Below are 17,308 nucleotides of genomic sequence, written 5' to 3' on the forward strand. Positions count from 1 at the left end.
CTCCTTCCGGAACTGTTCAGCGCTCCGTAGGCAGCTCGGTGACTGGCTTGGTCTACTTCTGAGGTGTGCTGAGGTATGGGGGCTGCTGTTTTGAAATGATAATATTGTAAGCGGGGTCCCTTTGTGTTGTTGAGGGATGGGTGCTAATGCTGGCAGCTGAATGATTATCTTGTGACCGTTTTCATTTGTTAAAGCTGAAACACAGTGTACAACGCGGGACTTGACCGGAGCTGCTTTTGGCAAGGTGAGCGATGAACAGATGTAGCAGGTACTTTAGGGGTGCAGTTGTCACTGCAGTTACTTAACTGCACAAAGTACAGTAAAAATCCTGTTGATATTTCAGGGGTGTTGTAGCTGGCCTAAGAGAGCAGATGGAAGCATCTGCCTCGAGGGCAGGTGAGGGAGCAGAGGTTAGGGAGCAGATGAGAGTAACTGTCCCAGCTGTGCTGTGGCTTTGGATGCTGCTTCAGCCTATGCTTTTCTTTTTGTTTCACAGGTGTGTCGCACAGGCTCAGAGGGGCCAAGCTGCACTCTGAAGAGCAGCACGGGAAGGGCGGGCTGTTTGTGAGCTGGATTGGAGCAGAACTGCCAAGTAGCACGAGGTGACTGCGAAGGGTCTTGCTTTGCAGGTGCCATGGCAGGCTCTCCACAGAAGCGGTTGAGGATTTGAGAGGAGGTTGCAGATCATCGAGGAGCGACACGTGCAGGGACGGCTTGAAAACGGTATGGCTGCTTTCTCTTCTGTTTATCAGGTGTCCCAGGCGACGTGGGCTGTGATGTTAGCCTTTAGGATCGGAACAAAGCAGGTGCTGATGGCGGTCTTCTTCGGTAGGCAAAGAGGTGCCCGAAGCCCCCTCCTGTGCAGCCTGAGCACGCCTCGCTGAGGATGAAGCTTGCTTTCCAGCAGTTCTGGAAACTGTGTTGAGGCTGAAATGCTGCGTCTGTGTTCGGGTTGGGGTTGCACCTTGGTGAGTGTAGGGATGGGTTTTAAGTGGGTGCAGCGGAGGGCCCGGCCCCAGTGTCCTGTAGTGTGTTTTGACCCATCAGCATAGCCTTTTGGTTCTCAGATAGCCTGCTGAAGGAAGTGATTTTTGCTGCGAGTGGAACGGAATTGATTTTGTTGGCGTATAATCTGTTCTGCTCCTAGATTTTTCTTTCTGCGTAAATAAAAGTTTGAGCTAATTCGAGCTGAAAAAGCTTCAGTTACTTGCTTGGTTGTGTTGTCCTTTCAATATTCAAAGCTGCAGCAAAAGCATGGGGATTGTTGCTTCTAGAAACACCCCAGTTCTCCTGTCTGCCCTCTGCATGCTGTTGAGCTAAGCCTTATAAATAAGTAAATAAACCACAGCTGCTGCTCCTCCTCTTTCTACTTTCATGTGCTTTGCCCCTCCCCTTTCCCAGGTGATTGGGTTTGGGTGCTGGGTGGGACCAAAAGGTATATGAGCCCCAAGTATGCCGTCAGAGAGCTCCTTCTGCCTGGGCTGCTCTTTGGGGGTAAGTGCTTTGTTTTTCCTTCAGTCAGTTTCCGGGTTCTCTAGGCAGGCTGGAGTCTATGGATTTCTGGAATTCTAAGGGCTTGGAATTCACTTCATAGAGGGATATGTAGCAGAGGTTGCTGGCTCACTTTTTTTTTGGGATGGTGGGATACGCTCCTGTGTTTGATCTGTATTTTAATCTCTAGATGAATCAACCCACTTGTGTAACTCTCCAGAGGACTAAAACCAGCTTGATGACATGCTACAAGAGGCTTGACCGTGTTGGTGCAGTATTACCAAGAGACTGAGCGGGGTCACCTTTTTCATCTGCAAAGGGTATGTCTGCCATTACCCCTGCCGGGGCTGCTATGCATTCATGGCCTTGTGGCATTTGTGGACTTCAGTTTGTTTGTTTGTTTGTTTGTTTTATTTGTCTGGCTCTGGTCTCTGTGTTTGAGTCCTCTGCATGTGCCGCACTGTTTGCGTATCCATTGTGGATGTGACCTTCTCTCTTTGTTTCTTGTAGCTCAGGGCGTAGGCACGGAAGCTTGAACGAAGCATGAGGGTGAGTGGACAGCAGTGGGGGCCCCGAGTTGCTCGGTGGACTGTGTGAGTCTGCTTCAGCTGTCGGGCCGGCTTTGCAAGTGCCTTGCGACAGCAGAGTACGTCTCCTGCCACGTTTCTGACACGTGCCAGACGTCAGCGGTTCCAGGGTTCCAGTTCCTGAAATGCTGGAGATGCTCGGAGCACGAGAGGAGCTGGGGCGGCTTCGGGGGGCTGGGGGAGAGGGGACAGGGGAGAGGGGGGCGGCTGCGGCGGCGGGGGGGGGCAGAGAGGGCAGCAGGAGGAGGTGCCGTTGCGTGCGCGTGGCCGACGCCCCTCTGGATTGGCTGGAGTGCTCCGTCCCGAGGCATGCTGGGAGCTGTAGTTCTGCGCTGCCGGGCGGCCACGTGGGCTCCGGGCTGCGCGGCCGGGCCGGGGCCGGGCCGGGGCCGGGCCGTGCGCGCCGGGAGGCGCAGGTTGCCGCTGGCGGCGAGCGCGGTTGCCGGCGGTGAGGCGAGCGAGAGCCTCCGGGGGTGCCTCCTCGGAGCGTCGGGCCGGGAGGGGCGGGGGGTGTTGAGGCCGGGCGCGGGTCCTCGCTGCGCTTGATCGTTGGGCTGCGCCGCGCCGCGCCTCGGAGGCTTTCCTCTCCCTGCGTCCTGACAGCCGGCTCTCTCCTTGTGCTGCGGTTCACCGGGGCAGAAGCAGCTCCCCGCCGCTAGGACCCCTGCGGGGTTTGTTGCCGAGCGAAGGTGGCGCACCGGGTAAAGCGAGGAAAGCCGCAGCTGGCGTGCTGCGGTCGCAGGGTTCTCAGGAGAGAGAGCAGCCCGTCCGTCCCGACTGCCCAGGTAAGTCGCAGCGACCTCGGGGTGGAATCAAGGCGTGCTCGTAAGCTTCCTGCAGCCCCGGCTCAAAGGCTTCATTGAATTTGCGGAAGCGCGAGCTGCTCGGCGCTGGGAAGCGCAAAGGGAAGGAAGGCACGTAGTGCCTGCCGAGTCGTAGTAGCCTCTTAGACCTAGAATGAACTGGCCTGTCAGGCTCTGTCTGTTGCTCAGTCTTTGGTACGAGAGGCTAAACTTTGTCCCGCCTCAGCTTTCGGAGTTGTCCTAGGAATAGACCGGTGCTTGCGGGGCTTTCCAGGACGCTGGTTGCGGTCAGTGAGGACAGACGTGAGAGGCAATTTCTGTCTGTCTGTCTGTCTGTCTCTTGGTTATGTCCCAAGAGTTTTGCTTGAACTGTGTGCAATAAAGGAGGCCTTGGGCCTGTACTGAGCAGCGAGAGAGAGCAAAACTCTGCGTAAGCACTGGCCGTGGCAACGTTGCTTGGGAGTTGAGCGGCTGGGGGTCTTTCCAGAGGTGGGGGGTCTTCCCAGCGGAACTCGGTACGCAGGCAGAAACGTGACCTTCGAGGTCTTTGTTTGTCTTGCGCTGCAGCTGTGGTATTTGCCCCATAACTGTATGGAGTTGCTGAATTCTAGAGGGGATGATGATAGAGACGTCCCTGGTTCAGCCTTTTTTTGCCGCAGTCCTTGCAGAAGTTGTGGAAAAATGAGTAGTATCCTTCTCTTTAAGTTCACCTTTTAAAGAGTTCTTCCTGCAGACTCCTGTCTCCGTGGTTTAGGTACGTGATTTGTGTGAAACAGAGCCAGGCTTTCCTGTTAACGAGTGCCCTGATTGAAATTCCCTGTTGTTGGAGAACAAGAACCATCAGTGGTGCTTGGCAGTTTAAAACCTCTTGGCTTACGCAAAGGCTAACTTGCCAAAGCGAATGGGAAGTAGCCTAAAGTTCAGTAAATGCGCTGAATAGAAAAGGCCGTCTTCTTGACGGGAAAAGAGCTTTGCAGAACGTGAGCTTTGTTTCCCGTAGGGCTCCCTGCTTGCCCACCTGTTCAGCGATTACTGCAGGCTTTGACTGGTCCCCTCAGGCCCAATATCGCACACGTGCTGTGCTGCAGACGGTGCCTTAGCTTCCTTGCCGTCTCGTGCTGCGTTACTTGTACCTGCGGAAAACTTACTTCAGTGTCACAGAAACCCCGTGGGAAGCGTTCCCGACTCACGCCGGTAGGACCATCCCGTCGCGGCTGGTAAAATCCAGGAGCAGGACGATGCTTGGAAGAACGTCACCTATGGAGGAGAAGACAACAGTCTCCTTCCTGTTAGGCAACAGGTTTCCAAGACTGGTTTCCCCACCCCCCTGTGCGTTTTGAAGGAGGCAGTCCCTAAGCTGATGCAATCCAACTATCCAACTGCATCTAAGATGCTGGTTGTTACTTCCATAAGCTATAAAGGAACTTAATGTGTTCTGTGTTTTTAGGTCGAGGCTCGTGTGCGTGAGTTTGGCTTGTCGCGATGGCCGGTGTAGATGATCGCTCACGTGCCCCAAAGCTCCTTGTGCTGATGCTGGATCTGCCCCACGGTAAAGGACCGCATGCTGTGTGTTCAGCTTTTCTTCCTTACCGTGTCGTCCGTATGTATGTATGTATTTACTTCTCTGAAGGAAAGGGTGGATTTTTCGTGGGTCCCTCTGTGCGCGTCTCGAACCAGGCTGCAGTAAATACGCGTAAGCGAGTAGGCTGCTGCAGCGCGTCCTGGACAGTATCAGGGTGCTACTCTGCTAGCAGTGGAGAGCTGGGTGAAGGTGCCCAGGGTAAGGGCTTGTTCTGCCTCAAGTTGAACAGAAAGTTTCAGGAGTTGAGCATCCCAGGGGATGTTTGTAGGACTGCTGTTAGACGATAAAGGTTCGGATGGCTGTCGACGAAGGGGATTTTGTTGGTTCTTTTTCGATAGCTGTTCCTGCCAAAGATCGCGTCGGTCACAAAAGGTAGTAGTAACCTTGCGGTTTCTATGTTCTGTAGCGTTTGTACTAAAATACACTGGCAGATGAATAAATGAGCAGGTACAAATACACGTGACTCTGTAGCTGAGACTAAATAACGTGCAGTTTCTTCTGTGTTTTATCTTTCAAAGCACATTGTTGCTGAGCGCCTGAGCTTTTTGCTCGCATTACCGAGGAAAGGAATGGCAGTGCTTCTTCCCCCCTCATCTCTCTTTTTTTTTTTTTTTTTTTTTTTCCCCCCCCTCTCTTCTTCCTCGATGACAGGGTACTCAATGTTTTCCTCGGATGTCCACGTGAAAAACGAAATAAATAAATAAATGCTGATGGTGAAGACACTGACAGAATTGGGTGACATTTTCAAGGTAGAGGAGGGGCGAAGAATGTGGAAATTCCTGGTACATTAGTGGTGCTCTGTTAACAAAACTGACGTATACGCCACTTGCTGTTCCTAGTTTTTTGGTTTGGTTTTCCTTTCAGTAGTCTCCCCGAAGGCTTTTGCGGACACACGGTGTATCTTTTCTGTTCTTCCAGTATTCGTTTGTCAGGAAAGACGACCATGCAATCCGAGGGCTGTGGACAACCATCTACCAGGTGGTTGTTGCAGCCTCCATCGGTCATGTTATTTGTGCTTTTAGCTCGCCCTCTCCTATATCTTGAGTTGAATTTCTTTTTTTTTTTTTTTTTTTTGGCAACGCTATGTTTGCAGTGATAGCATTGCTGCCGAGGTATTTTTGACTAAAAATGATCTTAACTGTAGTAGTGAATTCACAGAGTGTGGCTTTGTGTAACGACTCCCGCGATCACAACTTTTTTTTTTTTTTTTTTTCCTTTGTCACAGATAGGAGGAAAGCTCTTTCCGGAGAGATGGAAAGAAAGTTGTTTCAGAATACGTTCAGAATGTCTGAAGTTGTTTTGGAATTTTTTTTTGTTTTGTTTTTTTTTTTTAGTAGTTAACGGTAGTACAGCCCACAGAGCAATTTCTTTGTGCGTGAGAACTCGCGGGTTAACTGAAAGTTACTTGTTTTATTATAAAACTAGGATTTGAAGCCACGGGCATTCAGAAATGCATATGATATGTCTTGTCACAATCTTCTAGATCAGCTAACCGGAATGAGAACCAATCTTCTGAAAACACACAGGGATATCGTGGGGCAGGATGAAGGTAAATGGACACAATTATTTATTAATATTCTGGTACAGCTATTTAATTCACCTAAGTAGTGTTTCTGTCCTCGGTGTGGGAGAGGAAGTAGACTTTGCATCGTTTCTTGGGTCAGTCGTCCTTCCCTAGATTCCGAAGGAAAAGAATGAAATTTCTGCCTTCTGTCACAAAACATGTTGTGCGTGCTTGGAATTTGAAAATTCAGTTTCATGGGTGAGCTTTCCTGTGCAACAGGATGCAGTAGATGTTCTTATAGTGATGGTGAAAGGAAAGAGGGGCTTTATTTGCCTTTTGCTTTTCCTTTGTTTTGTAGAGGGAGGAAATAGTGATTTCTAGATCTTAAATGCTAACACTGGAAATGGAAGCATGCGAGGCTTGTATTTCCTTAGTCTTAAGGTAGACTAAATTTAGATACCTTGTTCTGCTGCAGACTGCCTTCACGGCGTTCCTGTTGCTCAAAGGGGAAATCATCAGGAGTAGTTGAAAATGATGCCTTCACCCCTTCGGGAGATTGATCCAGATCAACCAAAAAGGCTTCTTCATACACTTGGCAGTCTGTTCAAACAGGATGAGAAGGTAGGAGAAGTCTTGCTATCTGCTGTATCATTATTTGAAAAGTAACTGAATTGTAACACGGAGGCAAATACTCTGGTAGTGAATTGACGAAGCAATTGTTTTTTACTTATATTAAAAAAAAAAAAAAAAAGTCTTTTCAGGGTACGATGATAGATGAAGCAGATAAATTTGTTGCTGGGCCTCAGAATAAGATCAAGCGTCCTGGAGAGCCCAATACTCCAGCATCACTAAAGAGAGAAGGCGTAGCACGTCGCCGCTATTGCGACGGCCACAGTCACTGTTGTGACAAACCATGTTGGTGGGAAAGGGCCACCCTGTGCTGCTGGATCTCCGTCACCATATCTGAACCTCAAAGGCATGCCAACAAATAAAGGTGTGTTGGAGTTGTTGTAGTACAGGAACTTGTGTGGTCATAAATGGACATAGTGTGCAGGAAAAAAAAAAAAAAGGTCTCCGTGCTTTCCGTGTTAATTCAAAAGGACACGTAAGTTTTAGAGTTAATTGGGACTGAATTTCTTTGGTCGGCTTAGACAAACAGGCTGTTGCTATAGGTAACGAAGTCCTGAATGAGCAATAATTTGGAACTGTTTCTAAAAAGTGCTGAAACCTTTCACCACGATGGTTTGGCGGTAGCAAGGATTTCATTTCAGCTTTTAATTCTCATTTGTGTATTCTATAGTGGGGAAGGGAGAAGTGGGGAAGGAAAGTGTGTAAAAAAAAAAAAAAAAAAAAAAATTTAAATTTCTCACAAATAGTAATTTACCCACCTGTTGCAGCAGAGTCGAAAGAAAAATTTGCTGGAACTGGGGGAAGGAGGGGAAACTTTAGTTTGCTTTAGTCACTGAAATGGGAATACAGCAAATAACTTCACGACAGTCATATGAGACGGTAGCAGCCCAAAAGGAGGTATTCCTGTGGTTGCGTCAAAGGGTGAATAAAACTACTGAAGTGATCTGACAGTGCTGAGTAACTCTCTCCACAGTACTTTCAACAAGAAGGGATGCAGAATAATGTCCTTCTGTGTTTTTTGATCCTGCAGTTATATGCACTACTAAGCTCCTTCTTAATTTTCAGACACTGGTATCAGTACTGTCCAAGATGGTAATGGAGAGAAGAAAGCAGAAAACTGTCAGTTGCTGGAAGAGCAAATTGATGGCTTGTCTGTGCAAATGGCTTCTTCGGTTCCAGCTGTTAAGGGAGAGGATGAAATGTCACCTGGTGACTTAGACTCTCTACATGATGAGTTCAATTGCTTAAATGATGCAAAGATGGCTTGGATCGTAAACCTGGTACCAATGCACTTGTTCGAGGGCCTCTAAATTACAGCGTGGCTGGAGATGACCAAAAACGAGTGATGGAGTCTACTTCTGAATCTGTGCCAAATTGATTTAAAATAACACCTACAATGTTGGAGGGAAGCGATGCTGGTATTAAAATCAGAGTGGTGAAAGAGGTTTGCAAACGTGGAAGAAGTAAGTTCTTTATTAGTGTATTAAAAATAGGCTAGGGGTACAGAAGACTTTTTCTTGAAATGAGGATCTATTTTGAAAATAAAACCTCAGATTTGGAATGATTTTTGATTACTCGTGTACAAGTAGTGGAAGAACAAGAAAGTAAGTACATGTATTCACAGTCCAACTTTATATCCTCACCGTCCTTACTGCAGTACTCTTAAGCAGGCTTAGTCACAGCACCATTCGTGTTTTCATAGTTGCTTCAGAGAAGAAAACACAGAAACCAATGAAAAAATACTGTTGTTTCACATCTAAGGTGTCCGGTTCATTCTTTTGCGCTACTTTTTTTTTTTTTTTTTGTTAAACTTTATACGAGACAATCGTGCTCATGCTCCACATAGATCGGTCATCTTGTAAAGAGTAGTTATCTTAAACCTCTGCTTTCAAAAATGACAGCTCTAGGTTGAAACATGGCTCGGTATCCCTTTGTTTCTATTAACTGCTGATCATGGCAGCGTGTTCGTGGAGATACAAGGCTTCTCTGCTGATTAAACCTAGTCTGCATTTTCCAAGGGCAGGTGTTTCTAGATACTGCTCTTTTAAGAGAAGAAAATTCAGCGTTACATTTGAATATCAGCTAATCGATATCACTTCAAATTATTGGTATGCTGGCTTTTTTTTCTTACGTGCATTACTGTATGCAGAAATGGGAAACTCTAGGCTTTGTTGTTTTTCCTTTGGCTGTTGAGATTTACTGAAAATGCATTTACAAGATCTGTTTCTAATATCTGTTTGGATCTCTTGTTTAAGATCGTGAAAAAAATCTTCTCTCTTCTTGAGGAGGTACGTACAAGGACGGATGGAAACTCAGAAGTATTTCATTGAATTTGCTATAAGGGAAGGAGCAAGGTTTGTATAGATACGAATGATTCGGAGTTAAACGCTAACGTTGTTCATGATAGCAAATCTCAGTCTTTTCCAAAACAAGTGTTTTGTTTTGACATACTTAAATTATTACAGTTTCAGCGGTCAAACTGCCGTTGTATTTTCTGAAGTAAATGGTCGTTACCTAGAGCTGAAGTGTGAAATAGAAAGATACGGGTGGTTATGGAAGAAAGACCCAGAATTTGCGTGGGTTGGGGAAAGATGGCTGTATCAAATTAAATTTGCCATTCTGATGTCAGAAATGAGGGAAGCTCTTCCATGCTGGAAACAGAGAGCCTCCGCTAATACTGTTTGTCGTGGCCAAATAATACTGAGTTATTTAACTGCTGTTTTTGGAAGAAGAAATGAAATTACTTCCCTAGGTTTAAAAATCGTGTCTTAATACAGCACTTAGAGAGAACGCTAGAGGAGCTAGAGTTCAACAGCCTACCCAACAGAGTTAATCAGGTGAACGGTAGATAATAGTGTACCAGCCAGAGGAATACGGACCGGGAATGAGTTTGCTGTGCCGCAGAAGAGTGGAAGAGGACGTAGCTGTTGCCCTCGCCATCCTGGCGGTCAAGTGATCTTACTGTCAGAGTCCGAGAAGAAGCAGCAGAGCTTTAACTTTACGAACCTCTATCGGCAGAAGCTGGGCTGTAACCTTAAGGACGTGCTACGAAAGGTGTGGCTTTTTTCCTGTGGAGGGTGCTCTTTGCTCAACAGGCTGAAAAAAATAACCATTGCTGCCCCTCCTGCAGGTGGTGAGAATTTACTCACTTGAATACTGTCATTAGCCGTTTTACGTGCAATAGGCAGTGGATCGCACTAAAATGGGGCACTGTCAAATGCACACAGTGTCTGCATTGTGGAGAGATCCCATCTGTTGTGTCGTCCCCGTCCCCCCCCCCCCCCCCCCCCAATAAAAAACCAACCAACCAACCAAAACTCCCAGAAACACCTGCACTGGTAATACTGCATGTTGCCAGCACAGAGACGAGGGCCTTGTTCCCGAGAACTGCTAGCCATGCCTTTAAACTTGAGATTCAGCATAGATCGAGAGTAAAGAAACTGCTGTTGTGTTAATGAAAGCTAAAGACAGCCCTGTGACTGTTACCACTTGGTGGTTACTAAACAATCTACCTCAGACTCTCTTCTGTTTTTATCTGCAGACATTATGAAAGCGCACCTGAGGCTTCCCAGGTCCCTGACTTCAGTTCTCTTTCATCCCGTGAGGAGGACGGAGATTCTTCAGGTGGCCTTGCCTTGGCACACGCTGTGCTTTGGAAGCACTAAAAAGAAATGCTTTTAAAAGTGTGCATTTATTTTAATGTTCATACAAAAGAGATTGGTTTTGAACAGTGTTGTTACCGGATCACTAATTTGATATTTTAACTGTATGCATTTTTTTGAACATAGGTGTGTGTGTGTGTGTGTGTGTGTATATATATATATATATAAAAAAAAAAAAACGTTTTATTAATTCTCGTTAAGTGCCGATCTGAGGAGTCTGTAATGGGCAGCGCTGAATTCCTCAAATTGTCTGTCACCAACAGACCGCTAATATTTTTTGTGAAACCAGTCTGCATATCCTGAAACCCCACTTCTGGTAATAGCTGCGGAATGTGTTTGTTACTTACCTCCCGGTAGCACGTACCCTGGAGCACCTGCCTCATCAGTCAGCTCAGCCTGTACAGGGTGTACATTTTTGCTCCAAGGCTAAAGTGTTAAAGACACCAAGTTCCAGCTTACCAAATCCTTGGTTACCCGAGTTAATATCCTCCCTTCCGTTCCTCTTACTCTTTTGTTCAAAGGTAATGTTGTGAATCACAGAAAATGCAACGAAGACTGGAGCACCTGCACGTAATTAATATTTTCCTTTTAAACGGTAATATGCCAGTAGTAAGTGGCTCTTCAGATAATTTTATTTTCGGTTGTTCTCATTTAAAAACAGTCTCCTGCTCCTTTAACAGCTTTCTTTTAAAAGACAGGTTGAAGTTGTGCTGGCGTTAAGAAGCTCTTCACAAGGTACTGGGGCTGTCCTGAGGATTCCACTTGACCAGCCAGCAGAAGAGGCAGGGAAACATACTTACATTGATGGCCTGAACTTCTCTTCCTATTACTCTTTTTAGTACTAGCCAGCGTGTGTGAGACATCTTTTCCTTCTCCTGTGAAGCAGTGGGCTGGTCTTTCTGGAAGAGGTTGTTTGACCATTGGAATTACACCAGTGAGATTCAAGAAGGAAATAAAATCCAAAAGCAGCAGCGTATCTTTATTACTACGTTAAGTGAGAAAGTGACACTTGGAACGAACTCGTTATAAACAATTCTGAACTCTTTTCTTAGCGGGAACGTACTTGAAAAAAAAAACAAACGAACCACAGGAGTACCTTGGAATACATAGGGCGATTCATCCCTTCAGGATCATTACACGGCAGCTGTATGTCACCACAATACACCTCTTTTGCTTAATGGTGGACTTCTCAGAGGGAATTTACTTGGGTCAGGTATACTGTGTGTATGTGGTTTTATGCACGTAGAACTGCCTGTACTACACTATCTTTTAAATAGGTGGTGGTAAGAGGAGACAGCTTTCTTCTAGTAGATTCTTCCTTAAGTTTCTTTAGTGATTCCGGGGGCGCTCACTTGACCGTGATGTGCCTGACCTGGTTAGCATCTAAACCTCCTCCTCTGATGTGGTACAGCTGTCTGCTAAATTAGTTACAGAAAGATGGTGACTTTAACTCAGACAGTTCTCTCTTACCTCTCTATTGTTTTATCTGGATAATTTGAATTTGGATTAGAGCAGCGGAGGGAAAAGATGCCTTACACTGAAACGGACGCGAGTCTGTGAGAAGAAAGCCAGGCGTCCTTGGAGACTGTGCCAATGAAAAGGGGAAGAAAAATGAGTGGAATAAATCTGAGTGCACATAGTCCTGCATCCCGAAGGGAGCACAGAAGGAAGGTTGCTTGCTTAGAAGAGCAGTGGATGCTTCGTGCCCGCCTTAAAGAGAATATTAACAGAGAGAATTCTTTGTAAGACAAGCTGCCCCGCGGGGTGTGGGTAGCAAATACGTTGGAAAAAATACAGCCACAAGCTCCGAATGGCACAGTAGGCGAGCTGTGATCCGCCCGACAAGGCCTCCCGCGGGCGCCCTCTGCCGCCACCTGCTGGTGGAAAACGAGTACTGCAGGCGGCCGAGGGGCGCGCATGCGTGGTGGCACCGGCGGGCGCCCTCTGCCGCCACCTGCTGCTGTTACTCGGGTACTGCAGGCGGCCGAGGGGCGCGCATGCGCGGTGGGGGTCCGGTGGCGCCCCCTGCCGCCACCTGCTGGTGGTGAAGGGGTACTGCAGGCAGCCGGGGGGCGCCCTCTGCCGCCACCTGCTGGTGGGAAGCGAGTACTGCAGGCTGCCGGGCGCCACGAATGCCGCATGACGCCCGTGGGCACCCTCTGCCGCCATCTGCTGGTGGAAAACGAGTACTGCAGGCGGCCGGGGGGCGCGCAACGCGCGGTGACGCCCGCGGGCGCCCTCTGCCGCCACCTGCTGGTGGGAAGCAAGTACTGCAGGCGGCCGGGGGACGCGCATGCGCCGTGGGGTCCGGTGGCGCCCTCTGCCGCCACCTGCTGGTGCAAAACGAATACTGCAGGCGGCCGGGGGACGCGCATGCGCGTTGGCACCCGCGGGCGCCCTCTGCCGCCACCTGCTGGTGGGAAGCGAGTACTGCAGGCGGCCGGGGGGCGCGCATGCGCGGTGACGCCCGCGTGCGCCCTCTACCGCCACCTGCTGGTGGGAAGCGAGTACTGCAGGCGGCCGGGGGGCGCGCATGCGCGGTGACGCCCGCGGGCGCCCTCTGCCGCCACCTGCTGGTTTTAATCGGGTACTGCAGGCGGCCGGGGGGCGCGCATGCGCGGTGACGCCCGCGGACGCCCTCTGCCGCCACCTGCTGGTTTTAATCGGGTACTGCAGGCGGCCGAGGGGCGCGCATGCGCGGTGACGCCCGCGGGCGCCCTCTGCCGCCACCTGCTGGTTTTAATCGGGTACTGCAGGCGGCCGGGGGGCGCGCATGCGCGGTGGGGCCCCGGGGGCGCCCTCTGCCGCCACCTGCTGGTTTTAATCGGGTATTGCAGGCGTCCGGGGGGCGCGCATGCGCGGTGACGCCCGCGGGCGCCCTCTGCCGCCACCTGCTGGTGGAGAACTAGTACTGCAGGCGGCCGAGGGGGGCGCATGCGCGGTGAGGCCCGGGGGCGCCCTCTGCCGCCTCCTGCTGGTGGAAAACGAGTACTGCAGGCGGCCGAGGGGGGCGCATGCGCGGTGGGGCCCGGGGGCGCCCTCTGCCGCCTCCTGCTGGTGGAAAACGAGTACTGCAGGCGGCCGTGGGGCCGTGCATGCGCGTTGCTTATTACGTCGTTGTTTTTTTTGCTGTGTAATTTCCTACGCTCCTAGATTTTTCTTCATATGTAAATCACACAGAATCACAGATCTTCTAGGTTGGAAGAGACCTCAAGATCATTGAGTCCAACCTCTGACCTAACACTAACGTTTGAGCTAATTCCCGTGGAAAATATTTCATTTACTTTCTTGGTTGTATTGTCCTTTCTATGTTCAAAGCTGAGGCATAAATACGGTAAATTTTGCTTCTAGAAACACCCCAGTTCTTTTGTCTGCACTCTGCATGCTGTAAACTAGGGATAGGCACAAAAAAAAACAAATAAATAAATAAATAAAAGAACACAGCTGCTGCTGCTCCTGCTCTCTTTCTTGTGGTTTGCCCCCTCCTCTTTCCCAGGTGATTGGGTTTGGGTGCTGGGCGGGGCCAAATGGTATAGGAGCCCCAGGCACGGCATCAGAGAGCTCCTTCTGCCCGGGCTGCTCTTTGGGGTCAGTGCTTTGTTGATGCTTCTGTTAGCTACATGCAGGGTTCTTTTGGTGGGTCAGGGTCTGGTACGATCTTTTAGAGGAAACCGATCTAGTAGTATGTGCATTTATTGCTTGAAGCTCTTTGGAGGTGATTAATTGTTATAGCACATTTATGGATAGGATGTCAATGTTATTTTGTGCGTTTGCTTTGTTGTTCTAGGTCCCTCGTGATTTTTGCAGGGTTACAGGGCAGATGCCACCAGATCTACCCCTTTTGTTGTTTTTGTTTTGTTTGATTTTTTTTTCTTCTTGATTTTTCTTTTTCTTTTTTGGAAGGGGGTTTGGGATTTGAGCATCTCAATTTTGCGGGTTTGGGATTTGAGCGTCTTAATTTATTGGGTTAGGGGTTTTAGGCATAGGACTTCAGGGGTTTAGTGTGGTAAATAGTTTGGGTTAGGTCCGTAGGGGTTTCGAGGATGTTTAGGGATAGGGCTTGAGGCTTTTTTGTGTAAGGGCGGGAAGGGCTAGGGTTACAGTGAGTGCTGTTAAATGTAGTTCTCGAAAACTCGGCCTCTGATTGGCCGTGCTGGCTGTCCAGGGAATTCTGGTAGGTGTAGTTTTCCGGCACCAGGCTTCCGGTAGGCCGTGTTGACTGCCCGGAGCATGCCGGGAGATGTAGTTCTGGGACTCCGAACTTCCGGGAGGCCATGTTGGGTGCCCGGAGCATGCCGGGCAATGTAGTTCTGGGCCTCCGGACCTCCGGGAGGCCATGTTGAGCGCCCAGAGCATGCCTGGAAATGAAGTTCTCGGGAACCAGGGTTGGGCTTAGGGACTAGGGCTGGGGCTAGGGTTAGAGTTTAGGGTGAGGGTTGGGGTTAGGGTTAGGGCTAGTGAATGCTGGTTCTCTGTGTTTGCAGATGACGGTGAGCGTGTTTAAACTAATTCCAGTTGAAGAAGTTTCAGTTACTTGCTTGGTGCCGTTATCAGTTCAACATTAAAAGCTGCAGCAAAAGCAAAAGGGGATTTTTGCTTCTAGAAACACCACAGGTCTCTTGTCTGCTCTCTGAATGTTTTTGAGATAAAACAGATTTTAAAAAACAAAGGAAAGGAAAGGAAAGGAAAACAAAACAAAACACAGCTGCTCCTTTTGCTCTCTTCCTACTTTCATGTGCTTTGCCCCTCCCCTTTCCCAGGTGATTGGGTTTGGGTGCTGGGCGGGGCTAAATGCTATATGAGCCCCAGGCATGCCATCAGAGAGCTCCTTCTGCCTGGGCTGCTCTTTTGGGGACAGTGCTTTGTTTTTCCTTCTGTCCGTTGCAGGGTTGTTTAGGCAGGCTGGAGTCTATGGATTTCTGGATTTTAAGTGCTTGGAATTCACTTAGTAGAGGGATGTTTAGTAGGGGCTGCTGGCTCAGTTTGGGGCGCGGTTGTCACTGCAGTTATTTTCCTACAGCCAATAGAGTAAAATTCCAGTTTGCCTTTTAGAGGTGCTATAAGTGGGTAAAGAGAACAGATGGAAGCGTGTGCCACGTGGGGTAGGCAAGCGGCTGAGGTACAGGAGGGGATGAGAGCATGTGATTTTTTTTCTGGGGATGAAATGGACTCAATTTTGTTGGTGTATAATCTGTTCTGCTCCTAGATTTTTCTTTCAATGTGAAGAAAAGTTTGAGCTAATTCCAGGTAAGAAAGTTCCAGTTACTTGCTGGGTCGTATTGTCCTTTTAATATTCAAAGCTACAGCAAAAGCGTGGGGATTGTTGCTTCTAGAAACACCCCAGTTTTCTTGTCTGCACTCTGCATGCCGTTGAGCTAAAGCAGACTAAAAAATAAATAAATACAGGAAACACACACACAAAAACCAACAATAACAAAAACAACAACAACAAAAAAAACACACCATTGGGTGATGTGTTGTGAACGCAACGATCATTTAATCCCTTTGTTTTCCCAGGTGGTGTGGATGATACTGGTTGCACTGTTGGAGCTTGGATTTGGAGAGGAACAGGTGAGCATAGTTGTATGTTGCATCAGCAGTAGTCAGTGTTGTGGAGAAGGTGGGCATCATGACCGGCATGCTAGTGAATGCTGGTACTCTGTTTTTGCAGCTGATGATGAGCCTGGCAATTGACTAAGATGACGACCAGTGCCTGTGTATTTCTTGAGGCGGAGGGAATTTACCATGCAGCAACCTGAGAGCTAAGTTGGGGGGCACCTGGTATTTGCATATCTGGGGTGGCTAATGGGAGCTGGGAGCCAGAGCAGCGTGGAGCCAGCTGGCTGAAAATACTTGGTGCCGCTGCGAGGGTGGTTCAGGCTGGGTCACGTTCAGGCTGCTTGTGGCTGGGTCACCAGGCTAATAGAAGCAGCGGGATTATTTTGTAGCGTGAGTGCGTGCGCCAGGCAGGACAGTTTCCTTCTGTTCGTCTGTCCTGTAGTGTTGCTTCTGCAATGTCTGTTCTGTGCTTCTCGGGTCTTGATATCCTTCTAGCTTTTTACACTGGACAGACCAGACAGGCGACTTGGTAGCGGTGCTGAAGGGCCTCAGTGCTTGTTTTGTCATCGTGGCTCTGATCCGAGCACTTCTTGTCTTGCAGTCGCTGCTTGAAGTGCAGTTCTGTTTCAGGTCTCGTGCATCATATTCGGTTTGAGATCGCATCTGTTTCCATCCTCGCTCTTGTGGAAGTCATCTGGGCCGCATCAGGAGCTCTTGCTTGGGAATTGATTTCCTAAGCGTCGTCTTATGTGATTAAGGAGGTATTGGGGAGGCAAGGACAGTCCCCAGACAAGGACTGTATATCTCGAAACAAGACACCGGAACTCACGATAAGGAAGCGGCAGACGGACAGAGAAACAAATGTAAGGACTATAAATCTCAAAACTGGACGTTGGAATTCATTATAAAGACACAACAAAGGGAAGAATTAGCAACAGCCAGCTCTTGCGATTAAGAAACATGCCAACTCAGCGGATTCCTGACCAAAGGTGAAAAGTACAATGTGAGGAAGACTCGGGGTCTTCCTCCCAAAGACCCCTGCCCACGTCCCAAAGGCCCCTGCCCACAGTTCTTGGGAGGCTCTACTCAGGCGCAAGGTGCCAAAAGGCTAATTAGCATGAGAAGCGAGGGAAGGCGGGGGTAGGCAATGAATATGTATAGACGCCGGTAGAATATTGATAGATTGATTGTATAAATTCAAGACTGCTTTCTGCTTTGGGTATGCACGATAGGTGGAGAGATCCCCCCGTGCATCCAGCGCTGCAATAAAGAATATACCGCTTAAAGGAATTTCGGCTTCGATCTTTGAATCATATGGGTTTTTCAGTCCCCATCCTTCTGGTCTCTTGTCTTGAAGGAAGGCTTTTTAGGCCTCCATCACCCCAGTTCTGGCAGTGTCTTCCAGTCGCGTGTCGTGACATTTGAGTCTCTCCTTGGGTCTGGTGCAGAGCACCTGTTGTGACTTGCTGTTGCCATAGGGCTTCCCTCCG

The 17,308-nt window shown here is 48.8% G+C and overlaps 1 long non-coding RNA gene across 2 annotated transcripts; it reads left to right on the plus strand.

The window, feature by feature from the left end:
* The first annotated feature begins 15,055 nt into the window (after window positions 1-15,055).
* On the plus strand, window positions 15,056-17,108 carry LOC311431077. Of its 2 annotated transcripts, none has more exons than XR_014689227.1 (4): window positions 15,056-15,361; window positions 15,466-15,506; window positions 15,777-15,830; window positions 15,931-17,108. It is a non-coding gene; the product is annotated as an uncharacterized lncRNA (long non-coding RNA). The 2 variants fall into 2 exon arrangements; XR_014689228.1 differs by having other exon boundaries at window positions 15,058-15,378.
* Window positions 17,109-17,308: the final 200 nt, after the last annotated feature.

The sequence above is a fragment of the Aythya ferina genome, assembly GCF_964211825.1.
Source record: "Aythya ferina genome assembly, chromosome: 2".
In the NCBI taxonomy this organism is placed as follows: Eukaryota; Metazoa; Chordata; class Aves; order Anseriformes; family Anatidae; genus Aythya; species Aythya ferina.